Source organism: Chrysemys picta, chromosome 1 (genome assembly GCF_011386835.1).
Source record: "Chrysemys picta bellii isolate R12L10 chromosome 1, ASM1138683v2, whole genome shotgun sequence".
In the NCBI taxonomy this organism is placed as follows: domain Eukaryota; kingdom Metazoa; phylum Chordata; order Testudines; family Emydidae; genus Chrysemys; species Chrysemys picta.
The window spans coordinates 232,172,261-232,198,900 of record NC_088791.1 but is presented as its reverse complement, the minus strand read 5'-3'; the positions used below and the strand labels follow the sequence as shown (position 1 = coordinate 232,198,900).

Sequence of the window (26,640 nt, the reverse complement as noted above, 5' to 3'; positions counted from 1 at the left end):
TGTGCAGCTATCAAACACATTTGTCCTAAATTTCTCTCTCTCCACCATCTGTTTGTCTATCTACTGTATTCCTCAAACTGTGTCATGAGAATGATACTTATGGTACATAAAATTCAAGGCCAATTAAAAACAATTCTGTAAAAATATAAATTTATTTTTTATACATTTGATGAAGTGGATTGTTCAGTTATGTAAAACTGGCTTTTACAAATCTTCTGCTTATATCTTTTTTTTAAATTGTGGGGTGGTGTTTTTTTTGCCAGTTGATTTTATTGGCAAGTCTAGTGACTTGTATGTGTTTGATGGATGATTTCTTGTTTTTGGAAAATTAGAGCAAAATTCCTTGTCTTTTTTGAATTATGCAGGACTGGGAAAAAATCACTTTTTTCTACAAAACAAACCAAAAAAATCTAAACAAATTTTGAGAATCATGTGGTAACAAATATGGATAACGTTTGAAACTTTAACCTGGGCACTGGCATAGTCATCAGTTAGGACTAGGGTCTTTGCCTAGTTCAAAAAGATTGGTTTGAATTTCACAAAATTTAGAGAATTTGAAAATGTGAGCAAGTGCAGTAACATTTTAAAATTACATTTACAAATATTCATTAAGCCCCAAATCCTGAAAACCAGGACTGATCCTAAGCAAACCTCACTCACTTCAGATTTTTGGCTTGAAAACATGGACTGTTTCACTGTTGTCCTATCCCATGGATAGTCTTTACATAAATACAAAGTGAGGGTAAAATGTTACTAAATCAGAAGGACAGTGTTCTCCATCCATTTTTTCACAGGTCTAAATGACTGCACAAGGTGCAGAGCAGTTGATAATGGCCCATCAGTCTTTTGGGAGTTTTCTAGGACTCTCATGATTGCTTACACAATCTCAGGATTTTTGGCATGGCAGCGGATGTCAGTGCAAAAGCTGCAATAGCTGAACATCTAAATACACAGATGCTACAAGCGGTGGCACAGCCAGCAATAAGGTTGAAAAAAAAATCTTGTTCTTCTTTCCCAAAGACCACAGTTGGGGAAAGTGCCGTGGAATTAACAATGGCTATAGGGACCAGACTGGGTGTTGGGATTCTATGAGGGAACAAGCAGAGTCTCCAGGCACACAACATAAATTCCTTATTGCACTGACATGGACTAAAAATGACATTCAGCCAATTGGATTCCACACTTCAGTCTGCATTTCTATGAATGTGGAGAGTCACTATCCCTGATAATTAAACTTCAAAGCTAACATCCTTTTAAATGAATAGAACTATTATTTCAGTCTGTTTGGCCACAGACTCAGCTGGTTGACAGAGTGAAGGCATTAAAAGAAGCTATAAACGTTATTGTTTTTAAAATGAAAACAAAGATTTTGGAAAAGACAGCAAAATCAGCAGGAGGACCTTAATCCCATGGGCTCTGCAGATTTTCTCTGTGTGCAGATGTCGAGTTTCATTGCTCAGAAAAAGTGCCCCAGGAAGAGAGCCTGTTTCTCTGACTTTTCCTATGCCTGGGTTCAGTGGGAAGCTGTGGTCTTTGCTGCCCTGATACTGCTAAACTGAAGAGTAGATTGGCACCCAGCCCCAAAGGACTACCTTTCCATGTAATTAAAGGGGCAACTGGCTTCCTTGCTGGGCTCCCAGAGAGCTCTATGGCTCTGCAAAGAAGTCATGTAGGGTTGCCACCTCTGAGGTACAAAAAACCAGGACAGCCAGGATGAATTAGAGCCCATGAAAATGAACAGCTGGCAGTGTGCACTAAGATCCCTTACAGATTTCCTGGGACAGCTACCTTAAAAAAAGGATGATCATGGGAAAAACCTGGATAGGTTGCAACCGTCAGTCAGATGTCCGTTATGATTCTGAGGTGTGTGTGAAAGGGCCTAGTTCTTCATCCTTGGGTATTGTAGGCTGCTGACTCTCACCTGAAGATGAAGGTAACAGGAGCTTGGTAAGGGAAAGGAATGTTTTGCAGAGGATGGAGATGCAGCATAATCAGCATAGGGCTTTGCATGAATTTTAAAGGGTTGTGTTTTTTTTTATCAAATCCATGAGGCTTTTGCATGGTTTGGGGTTTGGTACAAGTTATTTGCACAACTTAGTCACTGATTCTACTTCAAAACACATGCTTTTTGAAAAAAATATTTCTAAGAGTCTTAACCAGCTCTGAATATGTAGTAACATTCAAAACACAGATATATAGAGATAAACCTATCTCATAGAACTGGAAGGGACCTTGAAAGGTCATTGAGTCCAGCCCCCTGCCTCTACTAGGCAGGACCAAGTACTGGATTTTGCCCCAGATCCCTATGTGGCCCCCTCAAGGACTGAGCTCACAATCCTGGGCTTAGCAGGCTAATGCTCAAACCACTGAGCTATCCCTCCCCCTAGCTGCAAGTCTGCAGCCCAAGTCTGCATTACTGAGCTGCTGAGTGACTAGCTGATCAGGGTAATCTCTCTTGTTCCTCAACACCCAATGGTATTCTCCACTGAGGTTCCTGGAGATTTTGACGAACTTTTGTATCACAGGACGCCACAGAGTGCAGTGAGTGAGTCAGCCAGTGAATCAAGAGGCTTGTCCAAAAAAATTAACAATAGAGAACATTACAAATATTTGCTTAACAACTGGGCAGCACATGGTCTTGTGAAAAAAAGAAAAAAGAATGAGGCCTATTTACTGTGGTTTTTCTGAGAGTGTGGCTTGAATGGGGAATGTCTGAGTTACTGTGCACTAGGGGGTGTTGTAGTGCTTAGAGAATAGTAGCAGAATCTCAGCAGTGCAAAGCAGCTGGAAAGCAGGAAAATCCTTGGCTCTTGCAAAACTGACATAGAACTTCCCCAAAATAATTCCTAGAGCATGTCTTCTAGAAAAACATCCCATCTTGATTTAAAAATGGAGAATCTCCTATGACCCTTGATACATTGTTCCAACAATTAATTACTGTTAAAAATGTAGGTGTGTCTGAGAGAGGGCATGCCAGGGGGCTGAGAGCATGGCACTCAGTTGGTGTGGTGACTGGCTGCAAATGACATAATTTTAAGCAGTTTAGGAACTGTAATCAATCAACACTAACATAGAATTGCTGCAGAATTCACTGTTGCCTTGCTGAGTCGTTGCTACAGAATTTAGGCTTGGTGTGCCACAGAGGCTCTCCTTATACAAAGGACAATGTTGCTTTCTCCCAGACATACAGGAGGAAAGACAAGATGCAAGGGAAATGGTTTAACTAAGTTGCAACTTTATTAACTCATCTGGGAACTATCCAGCAATAACTTGTATAGTGCAGGTCATCCTCCTTTCCATAAGATCTACATACATCCCTCCACACCTGGTCCATGATGGAACCCCAGCCACAGAGAAAAGGCATATATGCCTTCCTGTTGGGTGCATGGGAGCCAACAGGCTTCCGATGTGCCCTTCAGACTAGCCAATCAACAAGGATGATGCCTCCTCCTTCCCAAACTGATAAGGAAGCTAAAATTGCACAAGGAGGGGAAAGGGGAAACATGTGGGAGATCCTGAAAGAAGCCACAGCCTTCTTTCCCCTGCTGGTCTAGCCAGAGCCCCCAATATTCGAGGCTGCAGAGGATACGGTCTCATCTTCCTTTTAACTTGATGGGAGACTTGCCATTGACTACAGTGGAAGCAGGATCAGTCCATCCAAAGAAATGGGTAGCTTCCATTGAAAATACCCACTCTTAATTTTGGCTGTTTCAAATAAAATGGAACCTGGATCCAAATCATACTTGGTTTTCTTTCTTTCTACTTGTCTTGTGTATTTGTGCTATGCAAAACTAGAATGTGGCTGATGAGATGGTATAGCATCAGAATATGTCCTATGTGGTCTGTCTCCAATGATTATTGGCCCCAGTATGTTGTTTCTCTTTGTTTTCTAACTATTGTATTCTCCTCTATCCTGAACAACGTGTAGTAAACAAAACTGGAAATGTATTGAGTCAAAATCTTATTCTCTTTCTTGCTCCTTTGCAACTCTCTGGATTGGACCGGCTGGACTAGTACAAAATATAATGTGACTATTTTCAGATCTCTACATGAAATGCTATTTATGTTCCCCATGGCCTTTGAACCATGACTAGATATTTGCTCAATGACTCCACTGCACTTACCTCAATAAGATTTCTCTTTCCTCACAAAATCATTTCACACTAAATAATAACTGTGACCAAGCATCCAGAGATCTCAAAATCTTTACAAGTTTATAAACTGATCAATCACTAATTTAATCAAAACATCTACATCGGGACTACTTTGCTCATTAATTAATGAAATACACCCTTCTCTGAGGTAAACACAAAATAGCAAAAAGTAGTCAGAATACACCCTGCCACAATTCAGTCAGAACACCAAAGCTAACACTTCTACTCTTGCAAAAGTTGCCATGAGATTTCTAATGACTGAAAATGGTTAGGATACCTGCTTTGCCTCTCAAGTGAAAGGCACTGATTCCATATTAATGTAAAAGGAAGAATAATAGGTACTGAATCGAAGCCCAAGCCTGAATATCTACACAGCAATTTTTCAGCCCCAAAGCCCAAACCCTGTGAGCCAGTCAGTTGATCTGGGCAAGCTGTTGTTTTTAATCTCCCCATGTAGACATAACCTGAATAGCTGACTACTCCTTCACAATCCCTCAACCTGATTATCTGTCTGTCATTCCCCTTCCCATTGTGCACTTTAATGTAGCCAGTTATCAGACCAGCTTATCTAGGCAGGCAACAGCCTAACAATCCCCTTCACTGAAGAGTGTCCATTTGGGGCAGGAAAGAGAAACCTCTGCAAAGTTGTTCACTTGTGTGCCTCTTCCTTTTGTGGAGCTCACAATAGCTCAGTTAAGAGTATGGGAAGATTCCAAGGAACAAAAAGGATATGAGGAAAAGGAAGGGTAATTTCCCAGTAGAAGAAAGGAGGTTTTGAGGAGAAGCAGTGTGAAGGAGGAAGAGAAGGATCACTCATCAAGAGAAATATGTGTGGGGAAAGTGTTGGAGGAGGAGACAGTCACCAGTGGAAAGGGGTGTTTGTAAAAGGGACTGAGAAGGAAAGTAGCCATCAGAGTAAAGGTATGGAGCAGGTGAGTTGCTTGGATGAGCAAAATGGATGCGAGAAACATGGCTCACATTTAAGCTCTTTGTAGGAGGCAGGGTCAATCTGAATTTGTGTTTTATCCTCATGTTCTCCCCCCATTCCGACTGATGTGGAAAATCTATTATATTTGTTCATCAAAGCATTTCAAATTAAAGCTTATTATGAAAAAAGAGAACGAGAAGAGCAGTTTTGTATTTCTTTTGAATATTACTGCAATTGAAATAGCACTGCTCAACTGCATCCTGGCACTTCTATTTCTGAAGACTGTAGATCTAAAGACTATTATTTGAAAGCTATGAATTTCCACACAGAAATCTTTCCTGTTTGGCATAATGATTATATCAATTTAGTATTCCGATTCCAACAAATGCTGTTTTCCAGATGTGACTCCACTAGTTACTCCAAGCTATTCAACTCCTAATGCCCTCAGACTTGACACGTATTTGACATGTAAACACCATTTCAAAAATAAAATAGAAATGCCTCAGAAAATAGATCTAAAATAACTGGAGCACTAGACTTTAATGTTAGTTGAGGATAATGTAAATTACCAATCGCAAAGAACCAAATGGAAACTGTATTAGCAACGCAATGCCTGTGGTATAAAAAACACGAAAACAAAATATTATGGCTTGGATCTGATTCTGGTAAAGTGTGCATGTGTTTAATCGTGTATAACTCTATGTGTGTGTTTTTGCATGGACGGCGGTCATGTTGCATCATTCCGAATTATTGGTAATTAAAGGGAGGCCTCTAAAATTGTATAGCTGGTTTTCAAGTGTGATTTATTGACTTGGGAGAGTCAGTGAAAGCCAAAGACGCTGTTGGTTTCTGTCATAAACACAAGTTGAGATTTGTGAGGCTTCCTTCATATGGCTCACTCTGGGAGAAAGTGGAACTGATTTAGCACCATGGACCCATTGAATTTTCTGCTTGCTTTCTTCCCGTTCGGCTTACACCTTTTTAAGAAATGAGTAATGCTTTTGTTTCTTCTGCCTGACTTTACTGAATGATCTACATTCAGGAAAAATGGGCCTCTGTGGAAATAACAGTAGTTAATTTCTAACACCAAAGTTAAAACAAGCCTTGATGCCATGATGATAAAGAATAGTGTAGTTAGAACCACTGTGGTGTGGCATTTATTTTAATTTTTAAAATGTTCATTTGGTCTCTTAATTTGACCTCCTGCAAGTCATTTTATAAAGTGAACAATAAAAATGGAAAGTGTAATACAAGAATGCTTCATCTATCTAACGAAATAGGATTTCCTTTGTGATTCCATATTAATTAGTGTATAACTACTACTATTTTACCTGACTTGGTAATATAGATCCGATTAATTCTCCAGTGTAGAACCTTATATTAATTTTGAAATGATCTCTTCCTCCTTGTAACTCATTGTGGCTTCTAGTTGCCAGATACCCAGGTTATAATCTTTCCTGATCCAGTTTCACACCCACCACAGTAGTTTTCCGTCTACATCCCATACACTGCGAATGACTTCTCCCCTCAATGGACCAAATCCTGATGGCTTAACTTAGTCTTTTACCTAGGCAAAACTGTCACTGACTTCAGCACCATTTTCTGGGGAACTATTTGCACTAGCATTGGCTGTGGGGAGAGAGGATGGGCTAGAGAATTGCAGTAGTACACTTCCCACACACAAGATTTTTTGTGGAAGGTCCGATAGTATATCATGAGTTTTTGCATCTTTTTTGCCCAACCTATGAAAATGGTGTAGAGGATATGGGGAGGATTCTGGCCCAGCTATTCTTCCCTCACCCTGCTACCACAGGAGAGAAGTACTTGACACCTGAACTTTTCTTTGTCCTTCATGGCTTGGTGGCAGCAGCCCAGGCTTGAAAGCTGTGCTCAGTGAGCATGATCCGATGCCCCCTGAGTCAGTGGGAGTCTTTCTATCAGGCCCCAGATACACGCGTGAGAGCTTCCATCTTGGCCGACACTGGGGGTTGAACTGAGGATCTCAATAGCTAAAAGCATGAGCCTTTACAGCTTGAGCTAAAGATCCACAGATGTTATAACAGACTCAGAGCCTTTGTGGCTCAAACACAGAGGGGCCCTATAATACACACTCACCAGTGGGTTACACACATTCTCAGGGTTTTGTTTATAAGGGTCTTTAAACCATCACCCAGATGCTTACTTACCAAATTCATGCATTTTAGAGCAAAAGAAAAAAAGGAAAAGTATGGACAGAAATTGAACAGGGATGCTAAATATACTTCATTTAAAAATAGTGAAATACCTTTGAGAGTGTCCCTTTAATTGCAGAGTTACTATATATGTTTGCACATTATTTCATGGTAATGATTGCTGCAGCTACACTGTGGCCTGATTTGGATCTCACCTAAACATGTTTTACACTAATGTAACCCCAATGCCATCAATGGAATTACTTCTCATTTACACCATTGAGATCAGAATCAGGCCCTTTAACTCCATTGGAAACTGGCCATTACAAGGCTATTCACATTAACACCAACACATTTTCTCCTTGTATCCAGGCATGTGACTTGTATCACCACTCTACATGACTTTGGTTGAGTAATAAATTCCCAGTTGTTTAGAGCAATGTTCTAACGCTTTGTTTACATCAGCAGAACTTTTCCATTAATGTGCAACCTTGTATTCAGCAGGGACCACGTAATAAGCCATGTGTACTGATATTAGCCCATTAAAATATTACACATTTTATATTTTTATAAGAGCCACAGGAAATTCAATTCTTTCTTTCTTTGAGTTTCATTATTCTTGTATCAAGAACCATATGTGAGTTTCTAGTCTGTTGTTTGTTGTAACATGTGGCTGAAAAATAATATAAAATTGGGACTTAATTGGACTAAATGTTTGGCAGAGAGGGTGCATCTGTTTAAGGAAAACCTAAGCATCTTCCTTATTGAAGATTGTGAGGCCTTATGAATGGTTAAATGAGATGGCTTTCAAAGAGTTGTCAAACTAATTAGGTGAGAGGTGCTATCTAGCCCGGCGTTTAGGGCTGATTCTGATGTCACTTACATTGGCATAAAATCAGAAGTAGCTCCACTGAAGTCAATGGAGTTACAGCAGTGTAAAACCTGTGAGATCAGAATCAAGGCAATTATTTGGAAATCAGAAGGATTGTAGTTCCAAGTTCCACAGTCTCTGTCTTTTTGAAGTATAATGGCCCAGTGCACCAGTCCTCACCAGCTTTATATGGTCTTTTGGGAAAATCTGTGTCCAGGTTTTTTAATAATCAGAAGAGAAACTGGGAAGGAGTTTCACCTTCTGGGTTGTCTGAAAGACAGCAGGGCTCCATCAGGCACATGGAATCTTACAGATAGTGGCCTCACAATTGGAGCTGAAGTAAAGAGAGGACAGTTCTTTCCCCTCCACATACATGGATCCTGGACTCACTCTTAGGCCCCGATAAGGGAACACTGGTTCTGTGGAGATAGCTGACGTCCCCTTCTATGTGAATGAGGGAGGGTGTGGGAGGAGAAGAGGAACAATCAGGCTCTGTGTAAGGCCCCTGACATATGGCCCAGTGCTAGGAGGCTGTTAGAATAGCAGGAAAAGAGAAAGTGAGAGAAAGGGAATTGTTTATAAAGTTTAGGTTTTATAGTTTTAAGCTATGGTTTAAATTAAAAAGGACTCACCTTACCTAGGGACACAGCAGCCACCATCAATCAACAATAACGATTGCCAACTGGGGTCATCAGGGAGAGTAGGATTGTTGCAAATTTAAGTTTTCCCCCATCTTCTCTGTCCAGTGTGTTGGATTTTTGTTTTAAAGGCTATATAGAGATTATCCTACAGTTTAACTTTTAGACCTGTTCGGAGACAAGAACTGAAGTGAGCACCCAAGTGTGACCAGACAGACTGAGCTAGTTTTGAAATGGTGACATCTCCCTTCCTGTAACAGGATAAAAATCCAGAGCCTTTGCACTAATTCCTAAGCTTTTCTGGTGTTTCAGGTACATTGCTTAAAGGTGAGTTTAAGTTAAAATAAATAGAAATATGTGACGCTTATACAGCAGTGTCTATCTGTGGATATCAAATCACTTTCCAAGAGTGGGTAAGTATCACTGCCTCCTTTTCACAAATGGGCACAACGTGGCACAGGAAGGTTAAGTGATTTGACAATGGTCACATAGTAAGTCAGGGGCAGAGCTGGAAATAGAACCCAGGTGTCCTGACTCTCAGTCTTGTGCTTTCCCCAATGAACTGTGCTGTGGTGTTAGTAAAAGTACGTGTGTTTTTATGTGTCTGATTATTTTCTGGTCTAATCTAGTCTGGTTAATTTAATATTTATTTTTATGTGGATGGCAGAGTCAGCGTAACTACCGTCTTCCCAAGAGCACCTCCTATAACACTGCTCTACAGCCAAAATGCTTCTGAAATAAATGTAGTCAAACTTTACTAATTCTGGGTCACTGAGAACGAAAATGATGCTTAAAATTGTTGATTGGCTCTAGTTTTCAAGATATGCTATTGGGTCAGTATATACGACCCTTGACTTGGGAATGGCGGAGGATAAATGAGTTATAAAGGGAAGGGATCTCAATTTAAACCAGAAATGACTAAAATACATCTTTGACTATGAATAAATCTATGACTGGGTTTGTACAGTGCTTGCTTTTTAGGCAAAACAATGAATGATGCAATCTGAAGCTGGTATTGCGTCATACATGATATGAATTGCATCATGTTATTCCTAGAAGTCATGGATGATGCAATCATAACGAAGCTTACATCACTCTGCTGAACAAATTGCCCTATATCAGCTCTAGAAATCATACAGTGTCGTGCTCTCTTATTTGTCAGTGTTTGATTTTGCAAAGGGACACATTTCTGTTTAGCCAAAGTGAGCAGAGATGCCTCGTACTTGTGTGAACAGTGCAGATAACTTCTGCTATGTTTGTGGTGAAGTGACTTTTGCATCACAAAAGCGCAGTATGACCACTATGGTTAAGAAAGCCTATCACCTTTATTTTGGCTGCAAAATTGGAGATCAGGACAAGAGGTGGGCCCCACACATATGCTGCAACACTTGTGCAACAAATCTTGGCCAGTGGTTGAACAGGAAAAGGAAATCTATGCCTTTTGCAGTGCCAATGATTTGGAGACAGCCAACAGATCATACCAGCAATTGTTACTTCTGCATGGTGCCTCCAGTTGGGAAAGGTGTGTCAAAGAAGAAAAAGTGGACTGTGCATTATCCAAACATTCCATCAGCTATATGCCCAGTACCCCACGGAGAAGGACTGCCGGTTCCTGATGCACCAGAATCATTCTCACTTGAGTCAGACGAGGAAGAGGAAGAGGATGAAACTTCTGGTCCTGAACCATCAATGTCACAGGACCCACATTTTTTCCCATCCTCCTCCTCTGAACCACACCTCATAACACGAGGTGAACTGAATGACCTTGTCAGGGATTTGGAACTACCCAAGAGTAAGGCAGAGCTGTTGGGCTCCAGACTACAGCAGTGGAATCTCCTGACAGGTGATGTTAGGGTTTCCATGTTCCGTGACCGTCAAAAGGATCTTGTCCCATTCTTCTTCATGGAAGGTGATCTTGTAGCCTGCAACAACATCGATGGTGTGATGGCAGCCCTCAACATCATTCACGATCCAGATGAGTGGAGACTGTTCATTAATTCATGAAGACGAGTCTTAAAGCTGTTTTACTGCATAATGGCAATGTTTTGCCATCAATTCCAGTTGGTCATGCAGTCCATATGAAGGAAACCTATGACAAAATGAAACAACTTTTGAGGTGCATAAACTATGACCAACATCAGTGGCAGCTTTGTGGCGATTTGAAGGTTGTTGCTCTCTTGCTTGGTCTGAAGACTGGATACACAAAGTACTGCTGTTTTCTCTGCGAATGGGATAGTCGTGCAAGAGATTCCCACTACATCAAGAAAGATTGGCCACTCCGACAGTCATTGGAGCCTGGGAGGAAAGGTGTTCAGCATCCACCACTTACTGAATCAAGGAAGATTTTGTTACCACCCTTACACATCAAGCTGGGTCTGATGAAGAACTTTGTCAAGGCCATTGACAAAACACAAGCAGCTTTCCAGTACCTCAGTGGAAAATTTCCAAGGTGAAGTGAAGCTAAGATAAAGGAAGGTGTCTTTGTTGGTCCTCAGATTCATGAACTTCTTCGAGATGATGCATTTGACCATGCACTGCGTGGCAAGGAAAAGACGGCATGGAAAGCCTTCCAGTTAGTGGCAATAAATTTTCTCGGAAACAAGAAGGCAGACAACTACAGGTTGTTGGTGGAAAACCTCCTCAAGGCATACAAAAGCCTTGGTTGCAACATGTCACTAAAGATACATTTTTTGCACTCTCATCTAGATTTTTTTCCACCAAACTGCGGAGCAGTGAGCGACGAGCATGGAGAGCGATTTCACCAGGACATTGCAACAATGGAGAAATGCTATCAGGGCAAATGGAGCCCATCAATGCTCGCAGACTATTGCTGGACAGTGACAAGAGATGATCCATTTAATGAATACAAGAGACAAGCTAAGAAGCACCGAGTAGACACTGAATAGGACTAAACTTTGTACAGAATAGTTTTTTGCCTTTTGTATCATAATACATTTTATTTATATAACCCTTTTGCTGATTTTTAAAGTGTTCCATAAACAGGACAGGTGAAATATTATCATGTAAAGCAACCATAAACACATGAAAAGACCTAGGTTTACAATTTATGATTAAAACTCTACTATCTACACAATATACATAGACATAAAATGTAAAAACTTAAATATCTTAGAAACAGTAGCCAATCAGTTGTTTTAATTGTCATTTGAATTCAGCACATCAAAATACATAATAAATAGCACATTTTATCTCTGAAGCAGACGACGTCTCAAAAATTGTAGACCAGTGTAACCATTCCTGGGCACATTGAGGAGAAGGATGGAAGATTTGTGTATTGGTATGTTAATGGATTTCTTTATTACCCACTTTGGTTTCAACCTATCCAGTTCACAAATGATCATTTGTAACATACCTTCCAGCTATGAAGACTGTTAATTCTGGGTCCTTGATGCCTCCATTAACTCAGTGTTTGGGCAATCAGGTGAATGACAAGTGACCCAAATGGAAAACAAAGAATAACAGGAAAGAGTCATGGTAGATGACAGAACAAAAAGGCTGACATTGTTGGTAAAAGCGGGGTTCAAATCTAAGTGAAAACTGTAGGATATCTCCTAAAATACGAAAGATAGAGATGAAGAGTGTGTCTAAATCTATCTCACTTGACTGTCCAGATTGGGTCAGGTTTACTTTTGAGAGCAAAAAGAAGTCCTTTCTTTCAGGGGATAGCAGAAATTATGAAAGTCTCACCAAATTTACAAAGACTTTTCTTGAGATTAAGGCCCAGTGACCCTAATTATTTTGCCACTGAATGTAAGTGACTCCCATTAACTTCAATGTGTTTAGAAGGTGGGAGATTTTTAGTCCTAGTGTCTTGTTTGGAATTACTAACACTATACCAAATTCTGCTCAGCCTACATTGGTGTAAATTTGGAGTAACTGTATTTACATTCAAACAGAGTTTCTCCAGATTTTTGTTGTTGAAAATGTGGGGGGAATTGTCTCGCTGTGTAAAAAAGAAAATACCAAGAGACAGTGGTCAGACATAAATTCCACCCCCAAGGCAGCCTATGTGAATTACTGTCTATTTGATAGAAGCTCATGGCCTCGCAAAATGAGGTACTTTCCATTTTATCACATGCTTTTTTATTCCTTTTGCAAACACTAATTTTTCGTGGATGGATATTCATGAACCCACTGAATGCAACATATGGAAGTCACTGCTTGGGAAACTGCAATATACTTTGCTGATTTTTCAAGTGGAAATTGTTTACTTCCTAACATTCCATGAAGAAGATAAAGTTGAAATGGCTAAAATGCCAGTTGAAATCTATAAGGTTATGCTGCTTTATTTATTTATTTATTAGCTTTCATATTGATGAAAGTTTGAACCTTACAAGAAAATGATGAGAACGGAGTAGTGTACATGGAAGCAAAAGGCGGGACACAGAAACAAATCTTATTAAGATAAGGGCATCTAAAGGGAAGCTAGAAAGCAGGATCAGTTCCCATTAGATTTCTGGTAGGATGGGTTTCTTACAAAGGTGGATGACTGCTGCTAGACATATGAAGAGTGGCCTAGTCTTGGAATGAAAGCCTTGGTTGGGAGTGATGCATTAATATTATCCTTCCTGGTTTTGAAGCTAAAAGTTGTAATGAACACTAATTGCAAGCACTCTTGCATGCTTTGGCTCCCATTTAGCCTCTATCTAAATTAGCTAAAATCTATGGGCTTGATTTATTGCATTTGCAACGGTCGCACTAAAGGAAGGTAATTCCTTCTGAAAATGCCACATGCAGGCAGGAACAGGAAACCAATTAGGATTCAATGGATGATAAATGGGCATTTTTACCAGCAGTTTACTTAATATCCCCATTAAATAAGCCTCTTTGCATTTATCATTTCTTTCTCCCTCAGTCTATAAGGTCCTTTAATTGCTACCTAAATGAGCCCTGTGTTTCAGTCCAAATTTAATCTTGGATCGGGAGAGAGATATCCTTTCCAATGCTTGCCTGCCCAGCTGCCAGGAACTGTCAGAAATGATCACATAACTTTTCACATTTCTCAAAGTCTCATTGGAGAAATGTAAGATTGTCAGAAAAAATAACAGACCTTATTTTTTTTAAATTGTAAACTGTAGTGCAAGCACCCTTTTCCTCAATTGCATTTCCTGTATTTTTTTTAAGTTGCACTAAAAATAGATTGAAGCTGTAATGTTGCCCTGTGCTTTGTCGTTTTGGAAACTTACTTTCAGTGGAAGTAGATGTGTGGCCGAACTAATGAAGTGTTACAGAGTTTGTGCAGCAAACAATTACTGGATAGCTGTGGCTCGGTGGATAGGTTGCTGAACATGTGATTTGTAGGTAGAACATGGCATCTCAAGGCTACATGTTAATACAAAATGATAAAGAAGCCCAGAGCCATGGCCTTAACCAGCCCTTCTTTTTATCTTTCCTGTAAGGCTAAGTTTTTGGGTCTGGGGGTTGGCCTCCTGGGAACAATAAATGAGTGAAATCTTTGTGATGTTTATTTTATTTTATTATTTCAAAGGCCTCCCCTCACCCCTGGAACTCAAGTGGACTTTTGCAACAAAAGTGGAATTCAAAAGGAGGCCAAGCCCCCTACTTCCCCCAAAACCAAATGTTGGAGGGGGACATTCCCAGGCATTTAGAGGAATATTACTCATGAACTACAGTGGACTTTCACCTGGGTGGTCCAGACTCCAAACCCCTTGCCAAAAGTACAGAGTTTAAGCACCATTATGCTAAACCTCAGATATTTCTGAAAAATTGGCAGTGAGTAATGGGCCCAAAGGAGGACTAGTCCCCAAATATTCATTCTGAAATAATTTTCCTAGTGTCAAAAGACTCCATTCTCTGCCTTGGCATGAAAAGCAAATCCATTCAGTCTAATGCAAATGTTGTCAAGTAACTGCAAAAAGAACAGGAGTACTTGTGGCACCTTAGAGGCTAACAAATTTATTTGAGCATAAGCTTTTGTGGGCTACAGCCCACTTCTTCGGATGCATGGAATGGAACAGATATTGAGGAGATATATATACACATACAGAGAGCATGAAAAGGTGGGAGTTGTCTTACCAACTCTGAGAGGCCAATTAAGTAAGAGAAAAACCTTTTGAAGTGATAATCAGGGTAGCCCAGTACAGACAATTTGATAAGAAGTGTGAGAATACTTACATGGGGAGATAGATTCAATGTTTGTAATGGCTCAGCCATTCCCAGTCATGTGCCAGCAATGCCCCTCTGCCATGTACATTGGCCAAATCGGACAGTCTCTACGCAAAAGAATAAATGGACACAAATCTGACATCAGGAATCATAACATTCAAAAACCAGTAGGAGAACACTTTAACCTATCTGGTCACTCAATAACAGACCTGAGGGTGGCAATTTTGCAACAGAAAAACTTCAAAAACAGACTCCAATGAGAAACTGCTGAACTTGAATTGATATGCAAACTAGATACAATCAACTTAGGCTTGAATAGAGACGGATTCAGACTATCACGGCTGCTTCTCTGAAACCTGTTGTTAAGTAACTGTGCATCTAACCCAGTTTCTTCAGCTGTTACTTTGGTTGATCTCATGTATATTATAGTACCACTTATTGGAAATATCAAGGGGAATCCTGGTGTTAATTCTGTAGAGATATTTAAATAGCATCAAATTTAAATATAATGTTAAATAGTGGTAAATATGCTACTACTGATCTTCCAAAATAGAGGGAAGAGTGAACCTAGGAATTACCATTCTGTCAGTCTAACTTCTATCTCTAGTAAAGTAGTGGAAATTCTAGAAGAAAAAAACACTAAATATGTAGAGGATATGGAATATGACTGTCATAAATATAAAGGGAAGGGTAACAACCTTTATGTATGCAGTAACATAAAATCCCTCCTGGCCAGAGGTACAGAATCACTTACCTGTAAGGGGTTAATCAGTTCAATTAACTTAGTTGGTACCTGACTAGAAGGACCAATGGGGAAAGAAGATACTTTCAAATCTGGGTGGGGGAAAGATTTTGTATGTGCTCTCTTTGTTTGTTCCCTCTCGGGAAAAACAGAGAGAGAGAGACCAGACAGGTAAACCAGCTCCTAAAAAGATAACCCGAAATGATACATCTAAAATTACAGAAATTGTAAGTAAAGGCAAGGAAATGTGTTAGTTTATCTTTTGTTTTAGCTTGTGGATTTTCCCTATGCTAAGAGGTAGTTTTATTCCTGTTTTTTGTAACTGTGAAGTTGAGTCCAGAGGGGAGTCCTCTGTGTTCTAAATCTTTTATTACTCTGTAAATTTACCTTCCATCCTGATTTTGCAGGTGTGATTCTTTTACTTTTTTCTTTATAATAAAGTTCTTCTTTTAAGAACCTGATTGATTTTTAGTGTCCTAAAAACCAAAGGGTTTGGTCTGTGCTCACTTTGCAAACCTATTGGTTAGTATATTATTCTCAAGCCTCCCCAGGAAAAGGGGTGAAGGGGCTTGGGGGAATATTTTGGGGAAATAGGGACTCCAAGTGGTCTTTTTCCTGAATCTTTGTCTAAATCACTTGGTGGTGGCAGCAATACCATCCAAGGACAAGGAAAGGATTTGTGCCTTGGGGAAGGTTTTAACTAAGCTGGTACTTATAAGCTTAGGGGGTCTTTCATGCGGGTCCCCACATCTGTACCCCAGAGTTCAGAGTGGGGAGGGAACCCTGACAATGACCATAAGCAAGTGTAGTAGAAAGAGAGAGCCTGAAGCATGGGCCTCTTGCAAGGCTTAAGGCCTGAACCAAAGTCAGCAAAAGTTATGCTATGAGCAACAGTCAGGCCCTGTCAAAAGCAGATGCTTGCCTGCAAGTCAGTGTCCGGTACACGAATTCAGCACCAGTATTGCTAGCATTGCTAAAACACACTGAATATGTAAACACATTCCAGCAGGCGAGCACAAGAACACCCCAACCTAGCACAGGATAAAATGGTTTGACAAAAGTGATGAATAGTGCTATTTTGTCTGAAACATCATGAATAAAAGTACAAAGACAGGTGGTGAATAGGGATATTTTGTCTGAAACATCAGGAGGAAAGTACAAGGGGAGGTAACAAACATGCCATGAAAAGTGTAAGGTGATACGTAAGCTGTTTATTCTAGACTGTTTGTATCAGTCTATAAATGTCGGGATACCTCGCCTTCACCCTTTGTAGGGGGCAGTGGAAAGTCCTGCCACTGACTGAGCTGCATCCATTATCACAGGCCTACCTGTGCTAGTGTAACTGTAAACATTGATCTGGGGAGCGAGGACCATGCTTCGTCGGCAATAAACCTGACCGAGTTCCTTTGCTGCTAAAATGGGTTTTGTGGTCTTATTGGGCAGTTCAATCAAGGTCTGCTGTACAGGCTATCTGGCCAGATCCAGTGCAGCACGCAGAAACAACACACGCTCTTTTCAAGTAATAAAAATGAGGCACAGGCAGAGAGGTGGCAAAAGAGGAGGTATTCAAACAAACTGGTACCTTTAATAGCAACAAGTCGTCAGGACAGATGTTATTCATCCTTAAGTTCTGAGAACTAATATACAGAATTTTGGACTTTCAAAAAGCCACTGGCAAAATCCGATTAATAATACCGATTAGTTATGGGGTGAGAGTCAAAGTTCTGACACTATTAGCTGAGAGGAAAAAAACAAAGCAGGAATAAATGGTCAATTTTCAACAAGGCAAAAGGTTAGCACTGGAGTACCCTTACAATCCAAGGTATCTGGAGAAGGGCATGAACAGTGAAGTAGCAAAATTTACAAAAGATAAAAAGTTTTTTAGGTTAGTTATGACTAGATAAGACTGTGGGGAACTCCAGAGGGACCTAAAAAATCTAGGTGATTGGGGAGCATGATATCAGATAAAATTTACTGCTGACAAATACAATGTAATGCATATTGGAAGAAATAATCTGATCTACTCATATACATTATAACTGCAGCCACTCAAGAAAAAGGCTTGGCTGTCATTGTGGACAAAATCAGTGAAAACCTCAGCTCAATATGCAGAAATGGTCAAAAAAGCAAGCAAAATGTTAGGAGAATGGAATAGAAAGTATTTTAATGCTGTTATATAAAGTAATGGTATAACTGTGGTCAGTGCAGGTCACGCCATCTCAAAACAAGATATAGCAGCAGTAGAAGAAGTCAGAGATAGGCAATGAAATTATTAAAGGAACTCATTGCCATGTGATTTCATTGTGGTTAAGACATTTCAGGGCCGCCCAGAGGATTCAGGGGGCGTCGGGCAAAGCAATTTCGGGGGCCCCTTCCATAAAAAAAAGTTGCAATACTATAGAATACTATATTCTTGTGGGGGCCCCTATGGGGCTCAGGGCCTGGGGCAAATTGCCCCACTTGCTCCCCCCCCCGCCCCCCCACCGGCAGCCCTGAGACATTTACAGGATTCAAAGAGGATTTATATGGCATTTATTACATATATTACATTTATATGGTGGGAACATCCATGGTAATATTAAAAGGGGTAAAAACCCCTCCTGCTTCCAGGCATAAGCCAATCAGTCATTGACAGGGTTTAAGAAGAAACTTCCCATATTGTGAAATCCTTCCATAATGATCTATTAAAAGAATTCTAGCATTTTCTCCTGAAGCATCTGATACTACCCACTGTCAGAGACAGGATCTGACCCTCTTTTCCCAGCCCTTGACGCATGCCTTACGTGGGGCATGAGAACAACTGGTGGACAGCTCTGGCTATGCTGTCTTTAAGCCACTGAAGGATTCCTCTATGCTGGTGGAAATCTCAGGTGCTCCCTTCGGATAATTTTCCAGACAGTGCAAAAGTGATCAGAACAGTGGCTGAGGACTGACCCTGCCATTTTCTGTAGTAAGAATGTGGAACCATAAGTTTTACTTTGGTTTTTCACCATGTACAAAAATAAATATAAGGAGCTGGTTTGGGGCATACGTGTGTGTATGCGTGCATGCATGTATGCTGGGTAGGATTGCTGAGTTTGCCAAATTTCAGTATTCCATTCTTTATGTCCAATTCCTGACTCCTCCCCTGTCAGTGCAGAGGGCTTTTAACGAGGTGGATTAGCTGTAGTTTTGCATCTCATGTGCAGTGCGGCACTGTGCTCCACAGAGCCAGCTACTATACAGAATGGTACTTTGAGGCTAGCCCAAGATAAGGTGGTGACAAGACGGGAAGCTCCAACATATTGGGGACCTCTGGCCGTCCAGTCGCATGCAGGAGATGGATGGGACAAAAGAACCACAGAGTCTACTCCAGCCCTTAGGCTAGAGCTGTAGAACAGCTCCATGGTTTTGTGGGAGAAATCTTCCCACCATAGCCCTGTGGAGTTTCCTAGTGCCTGACTGATTTATTCAGGCAGTGTGAAGGAATATCAGTTATTCCCATAGAAGGGAAAATATGAATAAAATGGGTTAGATTGCAAGTTCATTGGGGCAGGGCCTTTGTTTTCTTATTTGTTCTATAATATCCTGTCTACAGTTATACATCTATATCTATCTATGTGTATAATAATGAAATGACCTGTCAGAATACTAGGGTTTTTTTTGGTGTTCTGCTGCTGGTGGCCAGAGAACTATGAAAAATGAAGGAGAAAAAATAATGATAAATATTGCACAAGTATTTTTTTCATGTGCATCCCAAATTGCAATGCAATATTTTCTACAAAGGATCATAAAAATCTCCCACGCTTCCATAAAATGTTGAACGTGTTTGAAAAAAATACCGATACCCATTGTACAGCAGAAACATAATTAAGAGAAAAATGCTAATAGCCTTTATACCCAGGGTGACTTTAGGGGGTTAAGATTGCATATGAGTTTATGTCTGGATTTCAGTCCTAAATTTAGGACTGAATCCAAACAAAGAAACCTCATAAAAAGTGGTGAATAATACAAGAAATCTTTTTCCAGTAAAATATCTTTGTCTTTGGGAATGTAACTGTCATTAATTTGCAACAGCACATACTGGCACCTTTAAATTAGTATTTTCCAGAATAACAGCCTAGCTCAAGAAATATAATGAGAAAGCTATTTCTTGAATGCATTTATTGAAATCCAGGCCTGAAACCAAACCAAACTGCTCAGCAATGAATGTTTGGATTGAATTCATATTGCATAGACTTACAGTCTTTGGAAGGGCTGGGTATATTTTTCTAAACTATTCACCTAGCACCTGTTGTGTTTGAAATTAATAACTGGCTTTGAAATGTCCATACTACTGTGATTTCATTCAACTAATTAGCACACAAATTTTTAGTGGTTTTCCCTCTACCCCTCCAATATATCTGCAGTAAGGGTGAAAGTGACACAGGTGTGGATAGCAAATGCAAAGCCTCCGTGGTGATGGGAATAGTATGGGCTGAGCAGCCACAAAGAGGTGCCCTAACACCTTGCTAAAGGCTCTTCACACATATCCTAAATAGGCCGGTGCTGTGGGGTGGGGACAGACTGGGGAACGACTACATTTAATGAGATTCAATGGTCGAAACCTCTCATGTAGAACGTGGAGCTGCTGTTCCTGCCCATATGATAGAACAGTGGCTATGGACCAGCTGTTTTACCGCTCTGCAGCTTGGCATGATGCACTCCATCCCCCACAATTGCTGGGGCGTTCCTGAAACAAAGCCTAAGTACTTGAGTTATGTATGTGTATCTCTGGGAATTACCGAGAACAAATACCAGCGGTATAAAATCAATATACGCCTCCCATAATTCAATGCTTTCTATCATCCTTTATTGGGATATTAAATGATATTACATGATAAAATGTTAAAATCTGTTGTTTCATCTGATTTTATAAAAATAATATGAAGAGCATTGATTTAAAAAAATTGCTCTCCCTTCCCCGGCTCATGCTTATGTTCAGATATGTTCCCCAGGGTGCCTTATACATGGTTTAAACGGTACATTTTTTCCTTTAAGTCTCCATTCCCCAGTGTTTGATATGAATAGAAGACACGTGGCACAGGACTCAAAAACCTGTCCAAAATAGTAAAAGCAGAGGGGTAGAGCTGTAATTTTGGGTAGCCACTGCCTGCCAGATACTTCATCCCACTTCATCCCATCCCATTCACATGCATGCAAATCTTAACCCCAAGGATTAAGAAATACCTATTCCCTTATTTACAGATCAGACTGCAGAGATTCTTAATCCCTTATTCTAACAATTGTACTTTCATTCATTGACATGCATGATTAATACTACAGAGCAAGACAGAATAAGCAAAGATCTTTCATAGATTTTTATTCCTCCCAACCCTGGGAGGAATAGGAAAGGGCTTTATGTCACCATTTCTCTTAGTCATCCGTATATTTTGTCTGTTAAACAACTGCAACATATCCCAAGTAATTTAGAAACAAGAGGGTTGTCATTAGGCTGCATACCATGACTACTTACAATTTTGTGGCAATATCAGGGATGGAATTCAGATCCTCCTGTTCACAGGTGCCTATCACTTGAGCTAAAGGAGAAACCACCAGAATTGTCAAATGCTGTAAGGCCTTTGAGGCACATCTAGCATGACTCCATCTAGTAGAGGGCAGTGCTACCCAAACACAAGAGCCAGTTCATTACAGTATGAATTTCTTCAAAGTCTGGGAAAAGTCCCCAGTCTGTTTATATTGGAATATAGTATGAATGGAATAATGGCAATGAAAGTATTAAAAATGAATCTGCAGTCAAACTCATAACAGACAGCCTGTGTCCTCGAACGTGCTAATATACCAACAAGGGCCCGATCTTCATTTAGAGCTTCTCTGTAGCCATCTAGGGCGTTTGATAGCAATAGGTTTCTAATTCAATTCCTGTTGTCTGTCACCGTCTTTTGTCCTCACTGGAGTTGTAGGGATCAAATATATGGTTGTTTATCATAGCATTGCTTGTCATTATAATTTATTATTAAAATAGTTACAACTACTAGATCAGAGAGCTGAAGCATGCGCTCGGTCATATCCACCTTAACAAAAATCATGACTCTTCCCCTGCCACTGCCTTCCATACATGACTGATAGGGCTTTGAGTTAATATCAGGTCAAACACAGCTTTTCTTTGTGTCCCAATGTGATGGACAGAGGGCCCGGAGTGGAGCCAGGAAGCAAGACAATCCAATTGCCCAGGGACACCTCACTCCAAAATGAAGCTAGAGGAAACTATTGTTTTCCAATCTGCAGAGCAGTATTGCTATCAGAAACAGAAGCTGGAAAAAAAATGTGGAAAAGAGGAGTATCCTCAATTGGTGTAAATTGACTTGTTTTCACAGATTTGGCTCATGGAACCTTGGCCTACTCACACTCATGACTTCGATGAAAGGGGTCTCAGCTGTGAGGTAGTTTAGGGCATTCTTTGACAACCCCTCCATTGTTCACGTAGTTTATGAATGTAGGTATTCCTCTCAGGCGTTGGAGAGCTGTTTGAAATGTGCTGTTATGTATGCTTTTTGTAACCTTTACAATGGATTATAGCTGTCTAGTATCCTTCTATTTATTTGTCTGGCCTTTTCTTTAGTATAAAATTGCTTAATAGGCATAATACTTCGAAAATATGCAAAGCTGTGCTAGTCAATGTATTTCTTTAGCTTTCTAGATGACCTTGTTTTAAAATCAGAAAGCCTGGCTGGTTTGGGTGATTAATTAGCAATTGCCCTACATCTCTCAGTCACTGGTTCATGTCCATTCCATGACAGGAGCATTCAGGAATATCTACAAATGTCCGTACTATGCAATGGCTGTTCTGGGATCGGAGTTGGTGGTGTCAGTCTAGTTTCCAGTGGATTTGTCTGCATTGCAGGCAGTGATAATTAACATCCTTGCTGGCAGTCTCCGCAGAGAGGTAAGGGCTTGAATCAGCATAGAGGTGCTCCCCTCTAGGTCAAGTTTAAGGACCACTGGCATGACAGCATGGAGCAACGTGCACAACCCCTGTTCTGTTGCTAATAGGATCACTGCCCCAGGGGTCTCAAATAGGCAAGTACCTTTAATATGCACTAAATCTACTTTTTAAAAAAGCCCCCTGTTAGAATGCTGTTTAATTATTATGGTATTTTCTCCCTTTGTCATTTTTATATTCTTTAGGGGAAATGATCCAGAAGGTTAGGGGGTAGAGTAATAATTTTTGTGGAGTTGCCCCCTGGTAGGTAGCAGGAAAGATATTTCCAGCTGCCCTAGAGGTCAGGAAATACAATGTCCTAAAGGTGATATTTAACCCCTGTATTTACACACATACTGGCACACATACCTTTCTCTGAAATATCTTAGGAAACTGTTCTGATAATGAGGTCCTTGCTTATAGTGAGTGCAGAGAAATAATGGTATTTGAATCTTACCTAAAGACTTTTGCATGGGTTTCCTGCTCTCTCTCTCTCTTTCTCTCTCTCTCTCCCAGAGTCAGATCATCAGCAGTGAGGGATTAAAGTCTCATGCTGTAATGTTCTTCCTTCTCACTGAATGAATAACATGATTAAGGTACATGTGGAAGTGGAGTGACAGTACCAAGTTCCATAGGTACAAACCCCCTCAGGGGTTGTGCTGCAATATACAATGATTTATTCTGCAGCTATTTGCATGCAACAAATGACTGCTAACATTTCTGAACATTTCTCTGGAATGCTGTACAATTGCCTTGATGGACAAGGCAACAGAAGACTGTCCTGTGAGTGGAGGGTAGCAGATTGGCTTTCCTCCACGATACAGATATCTTAAGGCAGGCACAGAAGTAGACAGTGAGTAGCTCATTCCATAAGTACAATGTGCCCAATGCACGATAATGGTGTGTCCACTGATGGCCTACATATGGCTCTAATCTATGGGCCACAACATGGTAAAATCAGTCAGCTGTGCACACGGTATTACAAAGTGTAAAGTTAGAGCTCAGCCAGTAAAGGTTCAATTGTGCCCTACAGGTTGGGGGCCGTACAGGGCCTCACCCCCCACGGGGAGACCGCCTCTCAGAGCTCCCTCTTGTGTGTGGGAGTAACTTGCAACATCTACAACAACACCCATCTCTTTTAGGTACTTATATGGCCCCCATTACCATAGTATCTGAGCACATTACAAGCTTTAATGCATGTAGCCTCTCAACCCCCTGGGCAGGGAAGTGCTATAATCCCCATTTTACAGATTGGGAACTGACACTCAGAAAGGCTCAGGGCTTGTCTATACAGGACACTAAGAAAAACTGCTCCAAATTAATTAAAGGTGTGAATTTAAAGTGGACTAGTTAAACTGCATTGAGTCCCTGTGTCGATGCTCTCATTCAGAATTAAAGTGGCCTTAATTTGATTGATCTTAAATCACTTCCAGTTGTGAATAAGAGGAAGAGTAGGGAACTGAAGCTCAATTTCCAAGTCCCAGGCTTGCTCTCTAGCCACTAGACCGGCCCCCCCATCCCTACATGGTCAGCCAGTTCTGATAGTTGACAGCTACCACAGGTCCGGCCATGACTCCATCTATTCCCACACCTTTTCTAGTCAGTTGCAGCCCTTGTGTTCCCTCAGCAGCAGGATGACAGACTATACTACACAGTGGAGACACAAGGTGGGTGAGGTATATCTTTTATTGGGCCATCTTTTGTTGGTGAGAGAGACAAATGTTCGAGCTTACACATGGCTCTTCTTCAGAGACCAATACAGCTACAACAATACTGCTTATACTACATTGTGACTTTTCTTTTAAAGGAAAGAGAGAACAAAGTTGGTACCAACTCCTGTGACTTGTTACATGATCTTTCCCATTATTCTGTATTTATTTTTGCTTTTGAGCTTGTGGATTTTTTATTTCTGAGCATGATTTTTTTAAGTGGTAGATTTCAGGAAAATGGAACAAACTAAAACTGAAAACTAACAATAAAAAAAAATCAGGGTTTCCCTACAAACAGAAAGAAAGAGAGAAAGGGTTCAAGCAGCATATTTTTCTATATGCTAATATGCTAATTCCTAGCCTCCGCACAATAGGTCTGTTAGTTCTGCAATTCTGTCAGTGGGTGTGGCTCGTCTCCTGCCATCTCCCCACAAAAACTGCACAGACTCCTCTGGTTGTGCCTCTACTGTGTCTTTTTATTTTGTGTTTACTCCACCAATTTCACAACAGTCCGTGTGCAACAGCCTAATTTACAATATTCAACTAGCTTCTGGCCCTCTCACCAGGGCCTGAGGGTAACAGAGGACTCCCTGTTCTAAGCCTCCATCTGGCTAGGCTCAGTTAGCCCTGTTCCTCCCTCTCCTTCCTTCCCCCTGCACTTCCCTCCTGTGTAGCCTCTTATCAGACCAGGGCTGATGGGGGTAATTGGTTCAGCTGGGCAGCCTCATTCCCTGTCAGCTTCCTACTGGGGAACTAATTACTATTAGAGTGATCAGAGGGCAGGCTCACCTGTTTACACCCTGTGACACCCTTCCTAAAATTAACATAGAGATAGGATATCAGCACACAGTGCAATGCCCACAGACCCCAGTGATCAGGGTTGAACCTGGGACCTCTGAAGCTTAGTGTATGAGCCTCTACTGCATGAGCTAAAAGCCACATGCCTCCTAGCCAAGGCTGTAGCAGAATCATCAATCTCTAGGTGCCACTAGAGGGGGACAGAGCACCACACCCAGTAGGCATGGGTTACACCAGGATCATGAGTAATAACACTGTGAGTTCTAATTGATGGCACTATGAAAATGGATCCTATCTTAAAAGAAAACTTTGAGAACCCAATTCTGCAAGGTGCTCAGATTTTCCTGTGAGGTGCTGATGGCTCTCGCATCCCATTAACTGCAGTACTTTCATTCCACTGCAAGAGGTTTTCTGCACAATGCAGGCTTGGGACATGAAAGGATAAATGCCAGATAATTCTGTCTCTGGAGATGTGGGTTCAAATCTGTGTTTAGGTAAAAACCTGTGTATAATTTAGATTTCAAAATAACATGCTTGAAGCCTGGCTCTAATATATGCTTAATTGCTTTGATATGTAAAAATATATGCTTAATTGCTTTATGTGCAGTAAGTAATTTCAATATACAAATGATGGGCCAAATTAAACTCTCACATGTATTCTCTGCCCTCACTGACTTTGTCTCAGCATAGAATGTGTGACTCTTACCTATTTTTCTTCTACTATGTGTGAAAGGCCACGTAGCTGCCAACAGAATTGTTCTAGTTTATCGGCTACATAATACAGTCTGTGTTTAAAATAATGTATCAATAAGTGTTTAACCAATTGCCCAACTAGGTACAGAAGAAGAACTTTTAAAAAAACTGCCTACATATGTAATTGCCAGTGAGACTGTCAAGGAGTGTTTTGGTCTCTTGTGTAAATATATATTTTTAAATCTGTCAAAAAGTTTGGAGACAGAAGCTTGGTCTGATCTCTTGGGTAAATACAATGCATTTTAGAACTAAACATGAAAGATATTCTACAAACTATTTTAAAGGTGAAGCTTGAATGTACTAACAAGAGGTGGCAAGAATCAGGAAGGCCTGAATCATCGTTTTTAGTGATCAAAATGCTGTGACTATGGTTTAAATTCCTTTGCTCAGTGTTATCCTTTCACTTGTTCTGAAATGGGAACTGCAAGCACTTGAATAAGTGATCTGAAATATTGTTTAGTAGCTTCTCTAAGTGCACCACCATGCTATACTGGAAAGCTGTTTTGTAACTTCTGCCAGCAACACTCCTCTGCGAACCACAATACTCCCTGCTACACAACCTATAGCAACAATACACTGTGTGGGCATGGGGGAAAAAAAGCCACTTTAGAGGTCATGGAAGAGGGGATGGATAAGCATAAGTAAGTTGGTACTTGAGTACAGAGTTCCACATATCACACTATTTATCCTATTTGATATTCGTTATTTATATTCATGCACATCGCTACTGCATAAGATTTTTTAACCTCTATAAGAAAGGTGAATTGA

At 40.5% G+C, this 26,640-nt stretch overlaps 1 long non-coding RNA gene across 1 annotated transcript; it reads right to left on the bottom strand.

The window, feature by feature from the left end:
- Positions 1-8,762: 8,762 nt before the first annotated feature.
- On the bottom strand, positions 8,763-23,179 carry LOC122172224 (uncharacterized). The gene is made up of 4 exons (XR_010597669.1): positions 23,070-23,179; positions 21,146-21,209; positions 14,919-15,016; positions 8,763-8,930 (listed from the first exon to the last, which is right to left on the bottom strand). It is a non-coding gene; the product is annotated as an uncharacterized LOC122172224 (long non-coding RNA).
- Positions 23,180-26,640: the final 3,461 nt, after the last annotated feature.